The sequence below is a fragment of the Cydia fagiglandana genome, chromosome 16 (genome assembly GCF_963556715.1).
Source record: "Cydia fagiglandana chromosome 16, ilCydFagi1.1, whole genome shotgun sequence".
NCBI lineage: Eukaryota > Metazoa > Arthropoda > Insecta > Lepidoptera > Tortricidae > Cydia > Cydia fagiglandana.
This window is the reverse complement of record NC_085947.1, coordinates 15,300,129-15,323,907: the sequence shown is the minus strand read 5'-3', so window position 1 is coordinate 15,323,907 and position 23,779 is coordinate 15,300,129. Positions and strand designations below refer to the sequence as shown.

The 23,779-nt window shown below is 38.4% G+C and overlaps 2 long non-coding RNA genes across 2 annotated transcripts in view; both read right to left on the bottom strand.

The window, feature by feature from the left end:
- The window catches only part of LOC134672129 (uncharacterized), a 144,827-nt gene that overhangs the window by 42,434 nt on the left and 78,614 nt on the right, over window positions 1-23,779 (bottom strand). The window lies entirely within an intron of this gene.
- Window positions 13,419-22,603, bottom strand: LOC134672029 (uncharacterized). Its single transcript, XR_010099296.1, has 3 exons — window positions 22,349-22,603; window positions 19,819-20,007; window positions 13,419-15,588 (listed from the first exon to the last, which is right to left on the bottom strand). It is a non-coding gene; the product is annotated as an uncharacterized LOC134672029 (long non-coding RNA).

Genomic DNA, 23,779 nt, shown 5'->3' with positions numbered 1-23,779 from the left:
ACAGATTAATAATATGTGTCTACAGATTAGTATAGCCGCCCGTCATACTTTTTTTTTCTATTTATTTTTAGAGCTTGTCACTGAGGTGAACATGTCGCTCCATAAAAAACTACAAATTTATACATTCTTACAACTAACTTATTCTATATACTAATAAAGCCTTTCGTACAAGCTGCAATAGCATCCGACGAAGGAGCAGCCAGGACACTATTGCAGCCATAGATATAAACGAAGTAATATATATGTCCATGATTGCAGCCCCCAACATAGCATTATGGCTTACGCCCGTCATACTGGGTCATACTGAACAACTTTTTCTATCGGACCAACCCCGAAATCCCAAAAAAAATATTGGCCTTCCCATAGAAAACGTCGACATCCACTCGATCAAAATGTATGAAACGGCCAAAAAAGCTTAAGTGATTACGAAGTTGGTCCCATTATAAATGTCATAACTGAAAAATTTGAATTTGATTAGCCTAGTAGCCAATCAGGTAGCGGTGATTGCTAAAGGGGCTTATACATAGAACACGGACCTAATGTAAAGCGCCCTCCAGACTATGCGCGTGAATCGCGGGCGAAGCCGCGAACGCGAGTGTGGAGTCTAGTTCGCTGATATGCGAAATCGACTCCAGACTCGGCTTCGCGCCGCGATTCGCGCACGAGTGTGGAGCGGGCTTAACGATGCATTTTTACAAATCGGTCGTTACAGCCGGTCGCAGCGACGGACTCTAACGCTACGTCTTACGTAGGCGAACAACGCGCGAACGCGGCGCGGCGCCTGACATTCGCGTGCAAATCGCGCCGCACCGCGTTCGCAACGAGATCGCTTACGTAGGACACTTCTATGGGCATCAAAGGATTGATTTCGCCGCGCCGCGCCGCGCCGCGTTCGCGCGTTGTTCGCCTACGTAAAGCCCCCTCCAGATTATGCGCGTGAATCGCGGTCGAAGCCGTGAACGCGAGTGTGGAGTCGATTTCGCAGGTCTGCGTTCTGGACTCCACACTCGCGTTCGCGGCTTCGCCCGCGATTCACGCGCATAGTCTGGAGGGGGCTTAAGACGTAGCGTAAGCCCCCATTCGCACGAGAGCTTTTTCAACGCGCGTTAAAAAGCGCTTGAATCTGTCCGCACTTTAAATTCGATTTAATGACCAAGGCTTAGGTAAGTCGAAAATCTAACAACGCGTGATAAAAGACCGTAGTTCTGTAGAAAGCGACCAACTTTTTATATTTGTCAAAGTGACTTACACCCTAACTCAGTAGCTTTGGTCTCTTTCTGCATTGATAAAAAAATTGAGTTGGTCGTTTTCTGCATAACTACGGTCATTATTTAGCGCCACCGCTGTCGTGTGAATAAATACACATGTATCTATTGGTGTCATTCAAACGCTTTTTTAACGCGCGTTGTAAAAGCACCCGTGGGAATGGGGGCTAAAGGCGTATCCTGACCAGATCCTGACTAGTAAATTTTTCGCCAATCTGATTAAATTGCCCAATCGAATCAGGAGGTGCGGATGCAAACACCAACTTGGTTCGCCGAATTCAACCGCCGATATTGACCGATATTACCGATAAAATGAGGTGCGGACGGTTGAATACCAATTTGTGAGGACTGACGCCACACTGTGGGCTGAAATTAGGCTGTCATTGACACAGAAACCGAAGTTATTTTTATGTTTTCTTGATTGAAATCGGTTTTGCTAGGCATTGTTATAGTAACCTATGAATTTTAGACGATTAGGTATGAAAGTTGTGGAATGAGAGTTACGAATTAAAAAAAAAATCGGGGTGCACTCCTGGGGGCCGATTTTTTAAATTCGACTACTCGATTTCGTGTATTAAATTTCGTTCAATAATATCTCTACTACTAGGCATTTAAATTCTACTAATAGAATTGAAAACGAGTGGTCAATACCACTCGATTCCCAATTTCTATCGCTAGTATTTCAAAAATTAGCATTTCGCCGTTTTCCACCGATTTCCGAACGATCGAACGATCGAATTTCAAAAATCGGCCCCCTGGAGTGCCGACAGAAGTGAAAACTCAATGACTAGTCCAAAATGTCTGCAGCACTACCTATGTATAATTGACCCATCCTCCTTACTATTGAAAAACTTTAGTTCCGAAATTGCTGGCTAGTGAGCTTAAATTTGTAGCGTTAATTGTTTAAAATTCGAATAGAAATTGTAAAGTTACCTTGCAGACCTCGCATCTAAATATATTTGGTCATGCATGATATTCTGAGTTTTCACTTTTATTAGCGATTTTATCAAGATGCAGCTTTATTGAATTATATTTGAATAAAGTTAGAATGTAACTGAGATTCTCGTATTTCAGCCCGTACAAGATTAGAACATTGAGCTTTATTGCTTAAATAATATAAAAGTTCCAGTTTTAAATAATTCACCTGATTATGATACGTTATGACCTGGTTATGACTAAAGTTCTTTGGTGAATAAATAACATTGTGCGTGACACATGACGTCAGCCGTCGTCGTCGTCGTTACGCGTTATGTGTTACGCTACGTCTTACGTAGGCGAACAACGCGCGAACGCGGCGCGGCGCGGCGCGGCGAAAGCGGCCGCCGCCGCGCCGCGCCGCGCCGCGCCGCCTGACATTCGCGTGCAAATCGCGCCGCACCGCGTTCGCAACGAGATCGCTTACGTAGGACACTTCTATGGGCATCAAAGGATTGATTCCGCCGCGCCGCGCCGCGCCGCGTTCGCGCCGCGCCGCGTTCGCGCGTTGTTCGCCTACGTAAGACGTAGCGTTACGCTGTATCGAGTTTATCATTTTTTCCCCACCTCAAAAAGTGCTCAGCGCCGCTAAAGAAGTTTTCACTTCAAAAAAATGTATGGAGCAGGAACAAAAAATCATTATTACTTAGTCAAGAAACAAAACAAACCGTAATATCTTCGCAGGTGGTTAAATACTACGAATTATTTGTGATTTTTTGGCATACTACATATTATTATATCCGTCACGGGTGCGGCTTTTTTTAAAATCATTAATTGTTTCTATGGGAAAAGCACAAAAACCAAAGTCAACATAATATATATTAAGATTTTTTTGACTGAAATGGGTCTTGCCCAGTATGTTTATGCTAAGTTATAAGTTTCAGACGATTTGAGTCGAAAATACTAGTTATGATTTTTTTTCAAACAAAATGTATTTAGCCGGTACAAAAAATCAAAATATCTCACAACAGTTGACTTTGGTTTTCGTGCTTTTTCCATAGAAACAATTGATGTTTTTTTTTTAAAAGCTGCACCCGTGACGGATATATGTAATATGCCAAAAAATCACAAATAATTCGTAGTATAACCATCTGCGAGAATATTACGGTTTGTTTTGCGGTTCTTGAGTAGGTACTTAATAATGATTTCTTGTTTCTGCACCATACATTTTTTTGAAAAAAATTCGTAACTCGACAATTTTCATTCCAAAGCGTGTAAAATTCATAGAGTCGGACCAAAAAAAGTCTGCAGCGGATTTGATAGCCCACGCAGTGCAAGTGTCATTTAAACGTCATAATTTCATAGAAGTTTGACGTTTAAAATAACACTTTCACTGCGTGGGCTATCAAATCCGCTGCAGACTTGTATAGTACGATAGCTGCCTTTTAGGACAGTAAAAAAAAAAGTGGTCGGCCAAATCCTGTGTTGGCAGGTTAATGTGTCCGACCAATTTTGTGGTACCACGTAAGAGCTACAATTTACCTCATCGAAAAATAGAATGAAACAAACGGATTATAATAGCTAAAATAAGCCTGTTGACTTATGGCTTAGTCGGCCTCACCTTAGCCGGGCAGTTTTTGCAGTCCGACCACATTTATAAAGAATAATAATTTCTTTATTGAAAATATGGTTTCTTCGCAGCTTGAACTTAACTTAATAATGCTAACTGAAAAAAGTCATAAGTAAATGAGTCCATGGAGGTCTTAGAGGGCTTTAAAAAAAAAGAAAACATTCAGTTCAAATTTTATTCATAAATCTATCTACTTAATATCTAAATAACGTTTTCTAACTACCGACGTGGTTTCAGAGTAACACTTACGTTGAGATGATGTCTCACAGATGTCAAAAATAAAAAGGTTTTCATCGATTTTTGACAAGTTTTGAATCGTATATCCTACTTTTCCACTACAGATAGAATGAGGAGGCATAACTGACATTTTATCACGCCAGGTGGCGCCTCCATAGTGGAGTTGCTGTCACTGTCAAATCACATACATTGTTTCCAATAAATTGTAAACATTCTCCTTTTTTAACCGACTTCCAAATCCCAAAGGAAGAGGTTATCAATGCGGTTGTATGTTTTTTTTCTCTCCACAATACTGCAATAGTGTGCGACAAATTGTGGAAATATACCTATAGGATCTCCCTTTTTTCCCAAGGACCCGATATGCATAAATCGGTGAGAAAAAGCTTTGAGTACCAAAAACTAAGGCAAATGACAAAGACCGTTTGTGTAGGCTGCAATTTAAGGAAGATAAATATTTTGGAAAGAGTAAATACACAGGTAAGCTAAGTTTTAACGAAGTAGTACATAATTTAGGGCATAATGGCTTGGCTACACATGCTGTATTCCATACGCATCATGACTTTGTGTACCTATCTGATGGGCGGGCGTATATGAAACGCCTTCTTGTACATGCAGGTGATCTAGGTATACACCAAAGCTTAGTTTTCAATCGAACACTTGTAATATAACAGGAAAAACTGCACGTGAGCCTTCCAAAATTTTAATAAATGGTAAAATACACAAGATAACCTCACATATATTAAGTGATTATCTTTGTATCAAATCAGCCTTTTTTCCATCAACTGTAGCATTTCTCCTTCGAAGCTCGGTTAGTAGAAAAAAAATTCCCACCTTTTACCAGTGGTAACTACTGGGAATAAAAATTCCCAGTAGGTACCACCAAACCGAGTTGGTGGTAACTACTAGGATTTTTTTTCTCAGTAGTTACCAGTGGTAAAAGGTGGGAACTAGTGGAAATAACCCTTTTATTGTTAATAATTACTGTTAATCATAATCATCTTGTTATTTCTTCGACTCGCAAAGGCGTTATGTGCCCTTCAAACCATTTTATCTTATACATTTCATCTTTTAATGTCCAGTCACAATGTGTGGCATCAAATTTGATGCAAGTGGATTCTGCCGCACACCGCCACATTGAATTTGTGAAAGCCATCCGTAACAAGCCATACGTCAACAGGTTTATTTTAGCTATTATAATCCGTTTGTTTCATTCTATTTTTCGATGAGGTAAATTGTAGCTCTCACGTGGTACCACAAAATTGGTCGGACACAGGAACCTGCCAACACAGGATTTGGCCGACCACTTTTTTTTTACTGTCCTCAAAGGCAGCTATAGTACCATACAAGTTTCATACGATTTTTCGATAAAAAATTTTTGATGTTTTTTTTATAATTTTGGTCGGACTGCAAAAACTGCCAGGTTAAGGTGAGGCCGACCAAGACATACGTTAACAGGCTTATTTTAGCTATTATAATCCGTTTATTTCATTCTATTTTTCGATGAGGTAAATTGTAGCTCTCACGTGGTACCACAAAATTGGTCGGACACAGGAACCTGCCAACACAGGATTTGGCCGACCACTTTTTTTTTACTGTCCTTTTGAGGCAGCTATCGTACCATACAAGTTTCATACGATTTTTCGATAAAAAATTTTGATGATTTTTTAATAAATTTGGTCGGACTGCAAAAACTGCCAGGTTAAGGTGAGGCCGACCAAGACATACGTTAACAGGCTTATTTTAGCTATTATAATCCGTTTGTTTCATTCTATTTTTCGATGAGGTAAATTGTAGCTCTCACGTGGTACCACAAAATTGGTCGGACACAGGAACCTGCCAACACAGGATTTGGCCGACCACTTTTTTTTTACTGTCCTCAAAGGCAGCTATCGTACCATACAAGTTTCATACGATTTTTCGATAAAAAATTTTTGATGATTTTTTAATAAATTTGGTCGGACTGCAAAAACTGCCAGGTTAAGGTGAGGCCGACCAAGACATACGTCAACAGGCTTATTTTAGCTATTATAATCCGTTTGTTTCATTCTATTTTTCGATGAGGTAAATTGTAGCTCTCACGTGACCCAATAAATCTGGTCGGACTGCAAAAACTGCCAGGCTAAGGTGAGGCCGACCACTTTTTTTTTACTGTCCTCAAGGTCAGGTATCCTACCATACAAGTTTCATTCTATTTTTCGATGAGGTTTTTTTTGATGAATTTTTGTCCAACGTTTTTGCCATTTGTACAAAATCTGCCAGGTTAAGCCTAGGCCGACCAAGTGCGTTGGAAGCTACTAAATGTCAGGTACCTCTACAGGGTAGGTATATTCTATTTTTTGATGAGGTTTGTTTCATGCAGCCGGCCACCGGACTATTATTAAACGTCAAAACTTCTATGAAATTATGACGTATAAATAACATTTGCACTAGTTGCACTGCACTGCTTATAATGCTATCAAAATCATTGCAGAATTTTCTTGGTCTAACTCTATTCATTCACCAGTCAAGCTAACATGTAGATCAAGGCCTGTTCACTTCCTAAGAAAGTTATGTCCCCAAACAATTGCGCATGTGTGCACCTGAAGCTTCTATGTGTGCGTTGGCCTCCGAGAAAAAGTTGCGAGTAATAAAAATAAAAACAATTTTTCTACAGCAACATTGCTCCCAACTCTGATTTAAATTATCACTAATTTTATACATTATTAATCATAAAACGGGACTTAAAACGCTTAAAACTTAATTATACGCGATTCAGTTTTAAAATTGAATATTTGCTTCCAACTGTCTTTATCAATGTCCATAAAATATAATATGGAGGGTAGGTACGTCTACCCACCATAATAAAAAATATATTTGTCAATGACTCTGTCCAACTGCTGTGGTTAAAGTTCATAACGAAAATTTTATTTATTATATCTTTAAATAATAAATACAACGTAGCGGTACTACCACTTAAGACTGTAAGTCTGTACCTACATGGATTACAGCAATGCACGTAGAAAATGTGCTAAATGCGGAGCAACGGCTGTTGAAGCAGCCAGAGTGAAATTCACAGTTTTAGTGGGTTCAGAAGGACCTGAGTCATAATGCATCCGGAAAGCGTATTAATTAACCGTGAAGACATGTATGAATACAAGTTGGAAATCTGTGTAAAATGCCGGGCGTAAAGTGTAGTGTATACTTATGTGTGTAAAGTGTAATAGGTAGGCATGCCTAATGATATTTGTATTACACTGGAAACTTTGTGAATGCGCTTTATTACTGTCAATTTTTTTAATTAAGTTGTCAGGGTTTAATTTTCAGTGTATATTACTATATGTAAAACATATTTTTAATAAATAAAATTATACAATGTTATAAACATAAATATGCCTTTTATTTAAATCAATTGATAATACCACAAACAAGGGGTAATATTTGCATCTTTCATATATTTCGTGATATGAAGATAACAAATATGTTTATCAACAGAATTACTACCTACCAATACCCGCCAGGCTAAACCGGTTGTCAACTTTAGTTCTTGGTACACAGCGCGGCGCTACTAGTATAAACGTATAAACGTTTGGGGACATTTTTTTGTATGGAGTTATCGTTCTTCTCCTAGTGAGTATTATATTCTTTGATGTAGATACAGGGTCAACCAAAACAGCCAAAAACGCGAGCGCAGCGAGCCCCAAATTTTTTGTTGACAATATCGCAAGGCTGGGTATCGATCTTCACCTGGGCCTAAAAGTCTGAAGTGCCCCCGTGAGGGGAACTTTCATGTGGAGTCAAAGCCGTGCTTCAGGCTTCAGGATAAGTAGTTGAGCACAGACTCCAACCTTCGGTCGGACACTAGTTTTGTGTGAGGAGAGAGATTAAACAACGATGCTGGCGGAACCGACGCTTCTATGACGTTACAAATACAAACCCGTAACGGTTCTTGCGGCCCTCAATTTACCGGATTTTTCTTTGATTTACCGGTATTATTGATTGACATTTCGGGCTTTTACCGATCAGCATCGGTAAAACTTGGGGTTTTCCGGTAAATCCTAGGTTTTACCGTACTTCGGGCTTATGTACAATTAAACGACGCATTAACACGGCAGGTGCACTTCGCCCCCCTCATCTTGGCAATGGCCGCGTAAAGCATCATCATCAGGCCTTTTATATATTTACAGATGATTAAAATAATTAAGCAGCATCTGTGATCTAGCGACAGGACCGCTCGTGGCTATATATATATATGACACAATTTTTGAACGGCATAATCGTCCACATTTCTGTCAAGTAATACGAGGGTCCGCACCAGGGATGTTGCGAATATTCGCATCCGCATCCGCGGAACATCCGCATTATTTTCAACATCCGCATTCGCATAAAATCGATGCGGAGCATCCGCATGATGCGGATGTCGACCAAGTAGGTAACAGGAACGTATTAGAGACGGCACCGCTGGCGTAAGTGTAAAGGCTCCAGTACACAGTGGTCAAGGATGGTCCATGCCAAGCCATGCTTTGCAATGCGCAACAGTAGGCCTATATCACGTAGGTGTTCACACAATGGTGCATCAAAAAAAAAAAAATTGCAGGCTCTGATTCATATAAATCTATAATAAACTGATAATTAAGTCTCTTCATTGCTCCACAATGATGACATTTTGTGCTATTAACATTGAATCAAGCGGTCAAAAATTCAAGAAACTAAACAAACAATGGCGACTGTGTGAACACCACAGGCCACGGTACGCCACGATTCCTTTGAAGTGTGCCAAAAAACCGACAACTCCCCGATTGCTCACCACGGCTGATACAACTGACGGCAGTCGTCCGCCATTGCATACCATAGCATAGCCCCCTGTACACAATGGCCAGGGTGTGGCATGGCCCATCCTTCACTGTGTACTGGGGCCTTTAGGTAATTTCGTCATTATATATAACGAAATCGTCTAGATCCCGAAAAACCGGCCAAGTTATTGTTTATTAAATAAAACACACCTATGTGACGTCCCACAGGTAAAGGTACCTTATGGCGGTTGGCGCTTACGCTATTATTAACGCCGCTCCAATATTATTGCGGCGCCATGCGACGTAAGCGCCAGCCGCCATAAGGTACCTTTTGCCGTGGAACGTCACCTATATTCTTGTTCAAATACTAAACGGTTCGTTTTTTTGTAAATAAAAAATACTAAATATGTAATATTTGACGTTTTTTGAGTACCAAATCTTGACATCCGCATCCGCATCCGCGGATGTGAGGCTTTAAATATCCGCATCCGCGGATGTCATAAAAAATCTGCATCCGCAACATAGGTACCTGGTTCGCATTAAGGCGACCCTCATCGCACATATATGTCTTATTGCTCGTTTTCGGGCCAAGTCTTGAAACCAGGACCTAACATTGGTTACGCGACCTCTTAAAAGGTGTTCTTCCACTCAACGCGGTGTGTTGCTAGGTCTTTCCATGAGTTGCAGTGCTTTATTGTTAAACGCAATCATATTACGCTTTACGCAGTCTTTAAAGCGGAGTAATGACGTCTTACGTTGCACTTGCCTAATAGCACTGTCCATTCGTTAAACATGCCCTAGCCGCCGCAAACGTCTCTGTTTGAGTAGCGCGGTCTCAGATTATAAGCGCGGTGATACTAGGAAGCTTAGCAAACTCCAGCGCACTTTCGTTGGTAACCAGTAACCCTGTCTTTCCATGTTATGTTTACTATACCATACCTACCTACTCCGAAGGCAGCGCACGTGGAAGGTGTTAATTAAGATAGATAGATAGAGATAGAGATCTTTATTTTGCATCCAATGTACATATTTATATTACATACGAGTAGACTACATAGTAACATACAGGCACATGGACCCTGGTAGGGTATCGCAAAAATATTTGTAACAAATCAAGTTATAAATTTTATGTGACAAGCATAACATGACTTAAAGTAAATTAAGAGTAGGTAACAATAATTAGGAGTAATCAATTAAATATTTTTTTAACTAAAATGTGTTTTCTTACTTACATATACTTATAATTATAACAAGGTATCTTCCATAAACTCAGATATACTGTAGTAGCACTTTTCGACCAGTTTACTTTTTAGATTTGTTGCAAATTGGTTGTATGATGTTTTTAAATAAGCGGGAATTTTATTGTAAATTATAATAGCCCTGTAATAGGGGCCGTTTTTGTAGATCTCTAGTTTCGGCTCCGGAAGTTCTAAATACTGTTTTCGTCTGGCATTTTGGCAAAATTTAAAAAGATGTATATTTTTGTGGACGAATATGGCTACTTCTAAAATGTAAAGAGAGGGGAGGATTAAAAGTTTCAGATTTTTAAAATAAGGTCTACAGCTAATTGGTTGGTGGATATTTGCTAGGATTCTGACGCATTTTTTCTGCATTACAAACAGTTGCTGAATATCGGTGCTATGGCCCCATAATAGGATACCATAACGCAGCCATGCAACTGCCTGTGAATGGTACACTGCTAACGCGCATTCGAAGCTGGTACTGCTTTTTAATATGCTCAAGGCATAGGTAAACCGCGACAGTTTGTTTTTTAATTTTTCTATCTGAGCTTTCCAATTTAAATGATTATCCAATGTGATGCCCAATAGACTGCAATCAGTAACCTCTTCGATGTTAAGATTTGTTGACACAGAATGTAGGTTTAGGGGTTGTTTCTGTCTAGGTCGGAATTGAATTATTTTGGATTTGTCGTTGTTAGTTAGTAGGTTGTGGTCCTGGAGCCAATGCGTTACTGAATTAAATGTTTGTTCTATATAAGAGTTGCAGTTATTGTCTGGACATTGAAATAATAGAGATATGTCATCGGCAAATATTATTATCTTGTGAGTTGTGATTTTTGGAAGGTCGTTTATGTAGATCAGAAACAACACGCATCCTAGCACACTTCCCTGAGGTATTGAGTTGTCCACATTTAGTATATTGGATTTTACACGTTCTAGTTTTCCAGATTTGTTATTTATATGTTCTGTTTCGACATATTGCTGTCTTGTTGTTAGATAAGATTTCATCCATTTATGTGCCCTACCGCGTATGCCGATTGCATTTAATTTATTTAGTAAGATTGTATGTGAAACTCTGTCATATGCCTTCGACATATCTAACAGTAGTCCCACTGCATGTTTTTTATCTCTCAAGTATTCTACGACTGTTTGGATATAATTGTAGGCTGCAAGAACAGTGGAATATTTTTTTCTAAAAGCGTATTGGTTCTGATCTAGCAGATGGTATTTTTCTAAAAAACTATATATGCGATTTGACATACATTTTTCAAAAATCTTTGATATGACGGGGAGAAGTGCTATAGGTCTAAATTGTGTAGGGTTTTCACCTTTTCCGTTCTTTTTTAAAATGGGTTTTATTTTAGCTATTTTCAATTTGTCCGGGAAGCTGCTTTCGTCGAAGGATTGGTTGATTAATTTGGTAATAGGGGGTGTGAGTTCATTTATACAAGCTTTTATCAGTATTGAGGGGATTTCATCTATGCCGCAACTTATTTTGTTTGGTAAGTGTTGTATAATTGTGTATACTTCTTTGTCAGTTACCGGCTCTAAATACATAGAATTTACAGAAGTCTTCGTTCCTGATTAGCTTACGACGTCCAGGTTTCGGCCCCCTACAAGAGTATTCTCTAAAGACACAAGTTTGGTAGACAGTTATTATGGTCTTTGTCGTAAGGTGTTTGTTATTCCATACGAGTACTCTTGCATATAGCCCTTCGGTTTGCATTATAAGAATTCAGCTGTGACCCAGTTACACCTATACAAACTCTTTAGATAGAAATAGGTTTTTTTACCTTTTATTTTAGCATAGGTTTTTTTTAACGTAGTAGTTCCCTACGGTAAGTACCCTAAAAAGGGCAGCAAAATTAAGCCTACCAAAAATAAACGAAGTATTAAACACATTGGCTGCCCACCATCCTTCACCTAAAGTGTATCTCCCACGCCCCTTACAAATTTAGTGATCCCAGCATCTGACTATACATTTATTACTGAGGTCAATAAAGAGGTAACGAGCTTTCGATTCCACTGGTGATGCTCATGGGCACACAGAGAAGATTACGTGATCCCAACGGTGATGTTCAATGTTCATGGCAGCCAACGTGTTAAAAGATTAGCCTGCCAGGCTTTCCAGTTATATTAGGCTATATTGGTGTGCATATAAGTGAAACAACGACATATGTGCAACGTCTTGTAATATATTGATAATGATAGTAAATATATTTATGGAAGCATAGATTAAGTACATTTAATGTAGGCAATGACTAATGACATTCATTTATACAAATTAATAATAAAAATATCATTTAAAGTATATAATTATGGTCCTATTTTCCCGCACTAGTGCGTAAAATAGCACTTTTCGTGCGTATGTCAAAAGCTTAAAGGGCCATGTACTGTAAAACGTTGTACGATACACGTGCGAATAGGTAATTTGTAAATCGTGTGGATTTAAAACACTCCCTTCGGTCGTGTTTTAATTTATCGCCACTCGTTCGAATTTCCTCTTTTCCGCACTTGTATCGTAAATAACTATTCGCCGCCCTAGGCCCCAGGCCCTGTATAGCCGCCTCTTTCAATAGCACTTGAAAGAGGGTTCTATGAGGTTCATGTTGTTCTAACTAAACAGTGATAGTGATACGTTTCAGCATTAGAACATTATATTTTTCACCACACCTACTCGGAAAGGCTTTCTTAGCACTTCAAAAACTGATAGCAAAGTTGCATTTTATTCACATGTGAGGCAAAGTAATCAAATGCAAATTTTGAGTTGTTTTCTTATGTTTGCTGGTAGAACTGACTTTTATGATGATTTTGGATGATAAATATTTAATAGGTAACATTAATTTGGATTTGATTTTGTTTGATATTTTACATTTAATATTTGCTTCGGGTCGGTGTGGTGAAACATTTTGTGTTTCACTCGGGAGCAAATTTTGTTTAACCCTCGCGCTTTGAAACCCTCGCAACGCTCAAGATTCCATTTTTTTAACCACTCGCTACGCTATCGGTTCAATTTTGGAATCTTTCGCTTGCTCGGGTATCAATATTAGCACGAGCGATTGAACAACAACTTTGCCCCCGAGTCAAACAGATAACTGTTACTGCGGGGCGGGGGCGGGGGCGGGCGCGGGCGCGGGGGGCGGCTGCTCGCGCGGCGGGCGGGGGCCTGATAGGGCTGTAGACATGAATCGCGAATATATAACATGTTATATGTTTACCATACCATAATATTAGAATGCTGCAAGTGTATATTTGCAAGTGTAAATATGCTTAACAAATTATTTAAAAATATTAATCAATAATTATCATGATAGTATTAAGGTTCAATGTAACGGCTCATAATACGAGTTAACATGTTTTGGTAATGTATTTAGGACGATCGACCACCTCGATGTAGACGAGTTGAATCTTAATACTATCACGATACGGGATACGGATTTAAAGGACATTGTTGCTTTAGCACGTGGCTAGGTATAATAGAGGTAGGTACGGGAGCTAAACCGCCCGTAGGTATAAAAGAAATAATGGTTTTTGTTAAAAGCTTAGGGTCTTAGGCGTAAAAATAAGGCATAGGTATATACTATAATAGTAGATGCAAATAATCCAATTAGCTCCAGGATGGTAGTGTAATATGTGGTTCGTATACTTCGTATGCGTGCATGTGCCTCCATCAATTGGTTGAACGAGACAGATTCGAACTGTCGACCTCCGTCTGTGGTGATGTGAAGAGCATCAAGCATGCCAAACCGAGAAAGCTACCAAAACCACACCAATCTACTAAAAGTTTGCAAAGCTCACCGTTTCTACTACTGTTTTAACATTGTTCTATTGATAAATTACTTGGCTATCGGCTACCATAGTATTTGCGGATTCCTGAATTCGACGCCACTTTTATTCTACACGTCGTGAAAAATATTGCGGCGTCGATTTTGGCGTCCTTTGTGTGACGTAACACAAAAAAAAACACATACATTTTCTTCATTTTGTGTTACATTCTTTCATATTTTTGTGAATATTCCATTGTGTTACCTACACTTTTTTGCAATTCACTCGTTTACGGGTTTTACTAGTGCTGCACTCTGGCAACAGAACATTGTATTCTCTATCGCCATAATTTGTGACGTTTTCAACCAAAAGGTTAACATTGTCGGTTGTCGACGAGGCTGATTTCAAATTGAAGCTTTATGGAAATAGCGCCTTATTGACAACAGATAATAAGAACCCATTTGGTTGAAAATGATACATTTGTCCCTATTAACATAATTTAGCCATAATTTCATGAAAGCATTTTTCAGCTTTAGATGTGCATATGCAGTCATGCACATCTAAAGCTGTAAAATACAGACTTATAATTCGAAATGTAATAAGTGACTTAGAAACATATTCCGATTGATCAAACTTTAATTATTCTATGTGCGGCAATTAGCACTGTACGTAAATACATACCTATTTCGAAAATTTAACCGGCCATATGTAAGTACTTACTGCAACTACAAAACGTTGTGCGAATAGTTAAGGTGGTTCGCTTTCCATACAAAAAACAATTGCGTTATATTAAGTAATTACACACTATTAGGTACTTATGTAATTGTTTTTTTTGTATGGAAAGCGAACCACCTTAATTGCCAACGAGAGGCGATAAATTGAAACACGATCTATAGGTCAGGAAATGAATGCTCAAAAAACGTTGTAGAGGGAAATGCTAGGAACACAGTTTTTGACTCCGTAACTTTGTTTGGACTATAACTAGTCTACCCCCCAGCACCGGGGCTACAGCCGGGGACTTTTGATATGTTCACCTCCTAACTAGTCCAAACAAAGTTACGTAGTCAAAAATTGTGTTCCTAGCATTTCCCTCTATAACTTCTTATTGCTTGGCCTACTAAGGGAGTTCTACTTTTCGAACATGTATGTTTGGGACTGCTTCTAACTCGACCTAGCAGAGATACTATTTTCTTGCGCATGATTGCCAGAAAACTTCTAGCTTCGCAAAACATGCCAGATGCACTACATCTACGAGGTAAGCCCAACAGCATTCTGAATGCATTGTTATACTGCACTTTTAATGCATCGTAGGCTCGCTTCGTATAGTTAACCCACAGGCCACTCGAGTAAAAGGAATGGCAATATGCTCTAAAGAGCGTTGTACCTTGACATTACTGATATTTATTAACATAAAAGGTTTACATTTGCTCCATGTGAAGCTGTTGGAGGAAAGAAAATAATAAAACTCATGAACTTTCCTTTTCAATATTTTACTGACAGGTGAATAGGTTCTAAAAATGTAGTGCAATTTCCTTTACCTTCGTATTTTCACGGATACGTCCGAACGTCTCATATATGCTACTTGTATTTCAGTCAATACAAACAGTACTGAGGCGAGGTTGACTAAAGTAGCTTTTATACCTAACTATTCGTATCTTCCCCTGCAATTGGCGACTCACACGAAGACGTCAGTCGCCCGAGGCGCGCGACGCACGTCCGGCGCCGGCGACTCAGCAGAGACTCATTCTGGCTGCTTGTATCAGCTCCTGAAATTTGAGAATAATTATATTTAGAATATTTGTTTAAAATGATTTTATCAGTGCAACATGAACTTTAATTCACTTTCATAACTTTCCTGGCTTATTTTATATAGGCCCTACATACATAGATGTCGCTAGAAATAGGTACGTAACTTTTCTGAAAACCTAAATGTTAAATGTTTTAAAATTATGCCTGCTTATATGACCTTGTATTATCGTAGTTTATATAAACTGATATGTCGTTTTTACAAACACTCCCTCAGTGGACTTGTTGTACAAAGTAGCAACAAAGGTCTTTCAAATTCTGAAAGTGTCATTACGGGATTGTCCATATGAGTATGACACCAACGAAACGGCCAAGCCGTACTGTTTGACCAAGATGTTGGCTTTATACTGTTAGAGCTTATAAAGTTAGGAATGACAGAGTAAAAGTCTTGGTACCTACTACGGGATCTGATAACTTTTTTAGTGTAAAAGCTTTATGCAACTAGTCTTGGCAACACTTTACATTAAATGTTTTCGTGGGTTGTTCTAACCTCAAAAGTAGTAAGGTTGTCTGGAAGAGATCGCTTTCTAGCGATAAGACCGCCTGTTGTTTAATCTCTTCTTCCTGTATTATTTGTATTGTTTTCTGTAATGAGGTGTGCAATAAAGAGTATTTGAATTGTATTGTAGTATACTGTAATTGAGGTAATCTGAAAAAAAAACCGGCCAAGTGCGAGTCGGGCTCGCGTTCCAAGGGTTCCGTATATTACACAATTTTTAACAATCAGTGCCGGATTAAGATATTTTGATGCTTTAAGCATTTCTAGACCATGGTGCCCCCTCTCCCTAGGGTCATCAAGATTACATTGATTTTTTTTGGTAAATTGAGAGAAGTTCAATGCCGCATTACAGCTGAGAATGGAAATCAGTCACATCATTTTATCACGAAAATTTACAGTGCCGTTGCAGTAATGTTGCAACAGAGTACCTAATACTGCTGCAGTCGCCACCCGAATGTCACCTTTATCATATCTAAGAAAGTGATTGAAACGCGAGCGAAGCGAGCGCGAAAATTTTTCGATATAAAAACGCAATATGATAGACAGTTGTACATTTTTACTTTTAGTATGGAAATCAGTCACATCATTTTATCACGGAAGTTTTAATCATTTTTTATCATTTTATTTGCGATAAAAAAGGTTATATACAAGTTGTTTCTGTAAAATTATACATTTTTAAGTCCCATCTTTCTTAACTGACTATGCAGCATGCAAATTTTAGTGTAATATATACCTAACTTAACCTACTTAAACTAGTTTAATACAAATTAATTATCAACAACAATAGAAATAAAAATACACTGTCAATTATGAAATAATAATATATCATGTATCTATCTCAAACAAAACCACTTCAATTAACATAATTTAAAAACTAGATTGTTGATTTACAAGGTATTCATTAATAGAATAAAATGTCGAAGACAGCAGCCATTGAAAAAGTGCTCTTTTAAATTTACTATTGGGCAATTCTCTTATGTTGTTGGGTAACTTATTAAATATATTGACACACATAGCATAACAATTTTTCTTAAAAGTGGCAGTTCTTTGCATTTTATTTATGACCAGCCTGTTAGTGTTCCTAGTATTTCTTAGGAATACTTCGTTGGCTGTTTTAAACATAGGCCAAGAAATAAGAAGTTATAGAGGGAAATGCTAGGAACACAATTTTTGACTCCGTAACTTTGTTTGGACTAGTTAGGAGGTGAACATATCAAAAGTCCCCGGCCGTAGCCCCGGTGCTGGGGGGGAGAGGGGGGAAAGAAGGTCTCATTTTTCGGTTTTTCTCTAATATCTTGGAAAATTTGCGTCTTAGCGACATGACTACTGAGACAAACCAAAAGCTGATAAAATTTGTTACAAGTTTTATTCAGTCAAGTTTTTCGATATCTTGAATAGTTTTTGAGATATCCGCTCTTGAAAGTTTATTTAGGGCTTTCAATTTTATCTTGATATCTACATTAGTGAAGCTGCTAGGCCGTGTTTGGTATCATTTTCGTATAAATCGGGGGTGTTGACTTCATTTTTGGTATCACATTGACACCATTCCTTAGAAAAAACATATAAACTTTAAACAAATACCTTTTTTTTTAATTCCTCTTCACGCTTAAACCGCTCAACCGATTTAATTGTAATTTGGTATACAGATATTTCGAGTCCCAAGACAGGACATAAGATACTTTTTATCTCAATAATCATCCTTTAAAGTTGTGAAATGGAGTATGGGGGGAATTCAACTTCGTCAACGAAACTGAATTCCTGAGGTAAATACTGCTTAAGATAAAGTTTGAAGTCATGTTAGGTATCATTTTCATCTAAATCACAGATGTATACCATCCTAAATTTCACCTAAACCGGTTCAGCGGTTATTGACTCCTCATACAAACTTCCACCCCACTTTTCACATCCTCAAAAGATGCTTTTGGTTATAAAAACCATCCTATGTCCTGTGTCGAGACTGAAACTATTTCTATACCAAATTTTAACGAAATTGGTTCAGCGGTTTAAGCGTGAAGAGGGATTCTTAATTTTTTTTTTTAATTTTGGTTTTACTTCGGAATAGTGCCAATGTGATAACATAAATGAATTCAGCGCCCCCGATTTATACGAAAATGATATCAAACATGGCCTAACAGCATCACTGATGTAGATATCAAGATAAAATTAAAATCCCTAAATAAACTTTCAAGAGCGGGTATCTCAAAAACTATTCAAGATATCGAAAAACTTAACTAGATAAAACTTGTAACTAATTTTATGAGCTTTCGGTTTGTCTTAGTAGTCATGTCGCTAAGATGCAAAGTTTCCAAGATATCAATGAAAAACCGAAAAATTCGACCTTCTTATCCCCCTCTACCCCGCAGCACCGGGGCTACAGCCGGGGACTTTTGATATGTTTACCTCCTAACTAGTCTAAACAAAGTTACGGAGTCAAAAATTGTGTTCCTAGCATTTCCCTCTACAACGTTTTTTGAGCATTCATTTCCTGACCTAACAGGTCTATATTTAACTTAACTAAGTTGACAGTACTTTGCAACAGAGTAATGTTGCTGCAGTCGTCACCCGAATGTCACCTTTGTCATACCTTAGAAAGTTATTGAAAAGGCGAGCGAAGCGAGCGCGAAAATGTTTCGATATAAAAAACGCAATTTTACTTTTAGGCCGAACCAGGCCCGAATCCTGGCATTTTGGTGCTCCCCCCTGAACGTGGTGCCCTAAGCACGTGCTTGTTTTGCTTATTGGTTAATCCGGCACTGTTAACAATGTATTTTTTATGTGAAACGTGAGTGAAATCTAACACTTTAAACTCTCGCGTTTTGTACATATATTTAATTACACAAACGGGTCTACCGCGTTTGGACGCGCGTTTGGTTGGCGTTTGTGGGTTTGTTGGGACGTCAGTCTTTCCGTGACCACAGCTAGTGCAACTCAGCTGAAACGTCGGAATTAAAGGTAAAAACAATGAAATTATATCGCGGTAGACCCGTTTGTGTAATTAAATATGTGATTGAAATCTCTTTAAAAAATCCGTAGGGGTCGGATCTAAAACTGTAATTAAGTCCGACTCACGCTTGACTGTACATTTATAATAGGTTTTCCTGTCATCTATAGGTATAGACCTATTTTATGTATTTTTTTCAAAATTTTAGACTTAGTAGTTTCGGAGATAAAGGGGGGGGGGGGGCGGAATGGTCATTTTTTGCCTATTTTCTTGAATAACTTCTAAACTGTTTATTCGAAAATTATAAAAAAAATATATTTGAGATCCTTACAATAAGCTCTTTAATTTGATATGTAACATGATATAATTTGAAATTTTTTTTTTTATAATTTTTTCATTTACCCCCCAAAAGTGGCCCCCATGTTTAAAATTAATTTGTTTACGTTACATGTCCATATTTGGGTCACAAACTTACATATGTGTACCAAATTTCAACTTGATTGGTCCAGTAGTTCCGGAGAAAATCGGCTGTGACAGACGGACAGACAGACAGACAGACAGACTGACAGACAGACGCACGAGTGATCCTATAAGGGTTCCGTTTTTTCCTTTTGAGGTACGGAACCCTAAAAAGGACTATAATTATTAAAATCATTTAAATTAATTAAGGTAAATGTGTGGAAGACTGTCAGGTAAGACGACAAGCTCTTTCAATCCTTCAACTCTTGCACTTGTGCATTCTCTACTTACAGAAGTTTTGTAGAGCAGAATAAGCGAATCCATGTAGATGTAGTGTAGGGACGCTCGGCAGGAAGCAGGTGGGCTGTCGATCACGTGTTGCGTTCATTCAGCCCAATTCCCTAGAGTTGGAGCTGCAGCTAGGTTACTGTCCCGGCGGCATTAAGTGCCACACCATTCTCCTCGAATCTTCTTGTTTTCCTGCAGAACAGAAGAACATCTTTAAGTTCGTTTTCTTTCAGTGTGTCTTTACCGAATGTATTATATCGCGGTGCCGCATACATGAATTACATGATAAGTTCGCCTTTGTACTAATGATGTGTGTTCTTTCATGTTTTATGTTTCTTTTTGTACAAGGACTATACCAAACAAATTTAAGAATATCCACAGATGGCTCAAAAACAAATGAAGGGACCGGATGTGGTGTCTTCTCGGAGGACCTGAACATATACATCTCAAAACCCCTGGGTTACACTGGGAACACAATACGGGATTCCAAGCTGAATGTGTAGGAATAATGGAAGCTTGCAAAGCGATAAAAAGACGAGAAGTAAAACAAGAAAATATACTAATACTGTCAGACAGTAAATCAGTACTGCAAGCACTAGGTAGCTACAAACTTACATCGGAACTCATACTTGAATGACATCGAGGCCTCACTGAAGTGAGCAAAGAAGGCAACAAAGTAACAGTATAATGGATAAAGGGGCATAGTGGATCAAGAGGAAACGATGCAGCGGATGAACTGGCCAGGAAAGGTTCAGAAACCAGCTTCACAATAAGTTGTTGTTGTTGTTGTTGTCCTAAGGCACCCCAGAGGTGCAAAGGGCCTTCACAAGCTCGCGCCACGCCTTCCTATCTTCAGCGACCACTCTGGCCTCGCTCCAGCTCAACCCGACCGCTCGTAGTTCATTTGTGACGGACTGCTGCCAAGAGTGTCACAATAAGTACTGGACTAAAATGAACACCTGTAGGCAGACCAAAGAACAAAACTACAAGCTTACACCAAAATATTACTAAAAACACCCAGACACGTTTTACGATTACAGTGAGTTTTTTAATATTCCATTAGTAATTTAATAATTAATACAGGCGTGACATTTGTATAGTACCGATATAAATTACATTCTCATTGTTAATAATAATTTCGATATATTGCAAATTTTAACGATTAATTTTATTTATATAATTTGGATTATGTTTACAGGTATATGCACATAGAATACTAGACCAATACTAGTACTTATATGGAAAAAAAGACATGTAACAAATTGTTATCAATAAATTTTTCATTTCATTTCATTTCATTCATTTCATTTCATTTCACACCAACTACGCAAAATAGTAGGATTAATCACAGGTCATAACAGACTAATCCAGCGGTCGGCAACCTTTTAGCAGCCAAGGACCAAATAGTAGTTACCGAAGTTGATGCGGGCCGCACTTTGTTAATATTTATGACTTTATCAGACATTGTTGTTTGTCAATATTACATACAAAATAGCCTAGGAGGCACGCGGGGTGCAAGTGAGAGGTTCGCGGGCCGCTTGTTGCCGACCGCTGCACTAATCAAACACCTACATAATATGGGTAAAACAGACAGCCCCATGTGCAGAGTGTGCATGGAAGAAGAAGAAACAGTAAAGCATATTCTCCTACACTGTAGGTAGAAGGTAGAAGTATACAGGAACCAATACCTAGGGACTCCGTGCACATTGAAGGAGGCAGTTAGCGACCTGAAGACACTGCTAGGTGTCATGGAGGAGCTGGGGCCACCCCATAAACACAATTGTTTTTGCTCTTAAGTAGTAGTTTTTGATGGTGTTTGACCCATTGATCAGTGACCCAGTCTCAGTTTTTCTGATAAACAGCTGTCTTAATGGACTCACCAATATGTTTTGCAGAAACCTCCACCTTGTAGCATACACCTTGTTTTCTCAGTCAATCTCAATATAAATAAATATATTGGGACATTTTTACACAAATTGACCAAGTCCCACGGTAAGCTCAAGAAGGCTTGTGTTGTGGGCACCCAGACAACAATATAATTATTCAATATACAAATATCTGTCTCATCAAACAAATAAATTCCCTAACCAGGATTTGAACCCAGAACCATCAGCTTCACCGGCAGGGTCACTAGGCTAGGCACCCACTAGGCCAGACTGGTTGTCAAATATAACCAAGATATTCTTTTGAACAAACTGCCATGTCACTGCTGGTTTCAATCTGTGCCCTTCATAATCTACATACTTACTGCTGTCTGTCTCTCATGCAGTCTAAAAAAATTAAGTGTGGGGTACAAACTTTGTGTCGGTCGAAAGTCGAAACCCTCTTGCCTTATCTCCTGATCCACCTTTCAATACTGGTCATCACTCAAGTAATTTTCCAAATTTCTGGGAATACTTCTAGCTCGAGACAGAGGTTAAATATGTGCCATAGCGGCTCCGCCAGCACCATGCTGTACAGTCCATACGCACGAGGGAATACCATGCGGACACGAAGATTTTTTTAGCTTAAGTTGTTGAATTGCGGCACTTACCTCCAACTTCGGCTTCTCCATTAATTAATATTTTTTCAGTACCTCGTACCTCTACTGAGTCTACTGTTTCTTTTATTAGAATTCATTTTATTGTATTTGTAAACCAACAAGTGTCAATACAATACTGTCAATGTCACTGAAAGATGGCACTAGAAAAAACCGATTATTTTTAAATTGTCAAGAGCTAATGTCAGAACGTCCCTACTAATTTTGACAGCTCCCTTAAAAAAAAGAATCTCTCTGGTTTTTGGCTTCCTATTAGAGTCTGTGCGGAAAGAGAAGAGTCGTGGGATTTGAGGGCGCGCCAGTGCTATTTTATGGTTTTTGCTATGCTGACAACACTGGTCACGTGATTATAGTACGACACTAAAGTTCATGATACTTGAATCCCTTTTTTTCTGGTTTTTTACCACGGCTTACTAAACGGAGCCTGGTGGTGGTGTCGGCTCGTTAACTCAATCCTCTGATTTAGCGCAGGCACTAGTTTTCTTTTTAAAACACTTGTTTTTATATCTCAGATACTAAAAAGTGACTCCGATTGACAAAACTGCTAAAACTATTTAAGAATCTGCCCAATACAACTGTAATTTTAGTACCAAACAAGATACGAGTCTCATTTATGTACTGCCTAATCTGTGCAGTCCAACAGTTATTAAAACCGGGTAGATCGGGTAGAAATTGGGCAATAGAACTGTAATTTTATCTGGGATATATTTCACCCATTGTAAACTTGGCTGATATATTTCAGCCATTGTAATGTATGTGTACATTATTAATAATAAATATGAATATGAATAAAAATAGTGCATAAGTAGGTAGGCCTTATTGGGATATGTCCGGTTCTCTCATCTCACGATATTTTACTTCGCCGAAAAGTCACTGCTAAATATGAAATATAATTTCGTAACTAACAGAACCTACAAATAAAGAAATATTTTATTAGAAAAAGTTTTATTCTTTGTAATCGAAGTCGGAATTAAAATATTCAATGTCACTTATGTTTGAGCTAGCTTCAAAACAACCAGGGACACTCATAGAACTATTTTCATCTGAACTGGATGTGCTTGAATCCGGCACGTAGATTACGAATTCTTGCATATCACCTACTTAGCGGTCTTTTATTCGAGATACCGTAGGTACTTTTACACAATCCTGAAAAAGAAATTACATATAAATATGCATAAAATGGCAAGTATCAAGACTATTTGTCAGTTATTTTAAAGATCATGAAAAACCTGCATATTTATGAAAATTAATATATTTTGAATGAATATACTTACCGATTATGTACCGGAGACAAGTTACTTAGGGGGCTTATTAAATAGGTAATTATTTAATATTAAATACAACATCAATACCCGCGAATAGCGGAAACACGTTCCGCGACTTTTTGTAAGTCGATAGTCGGCTTTTAGCCGTTTTCTTCCCGCT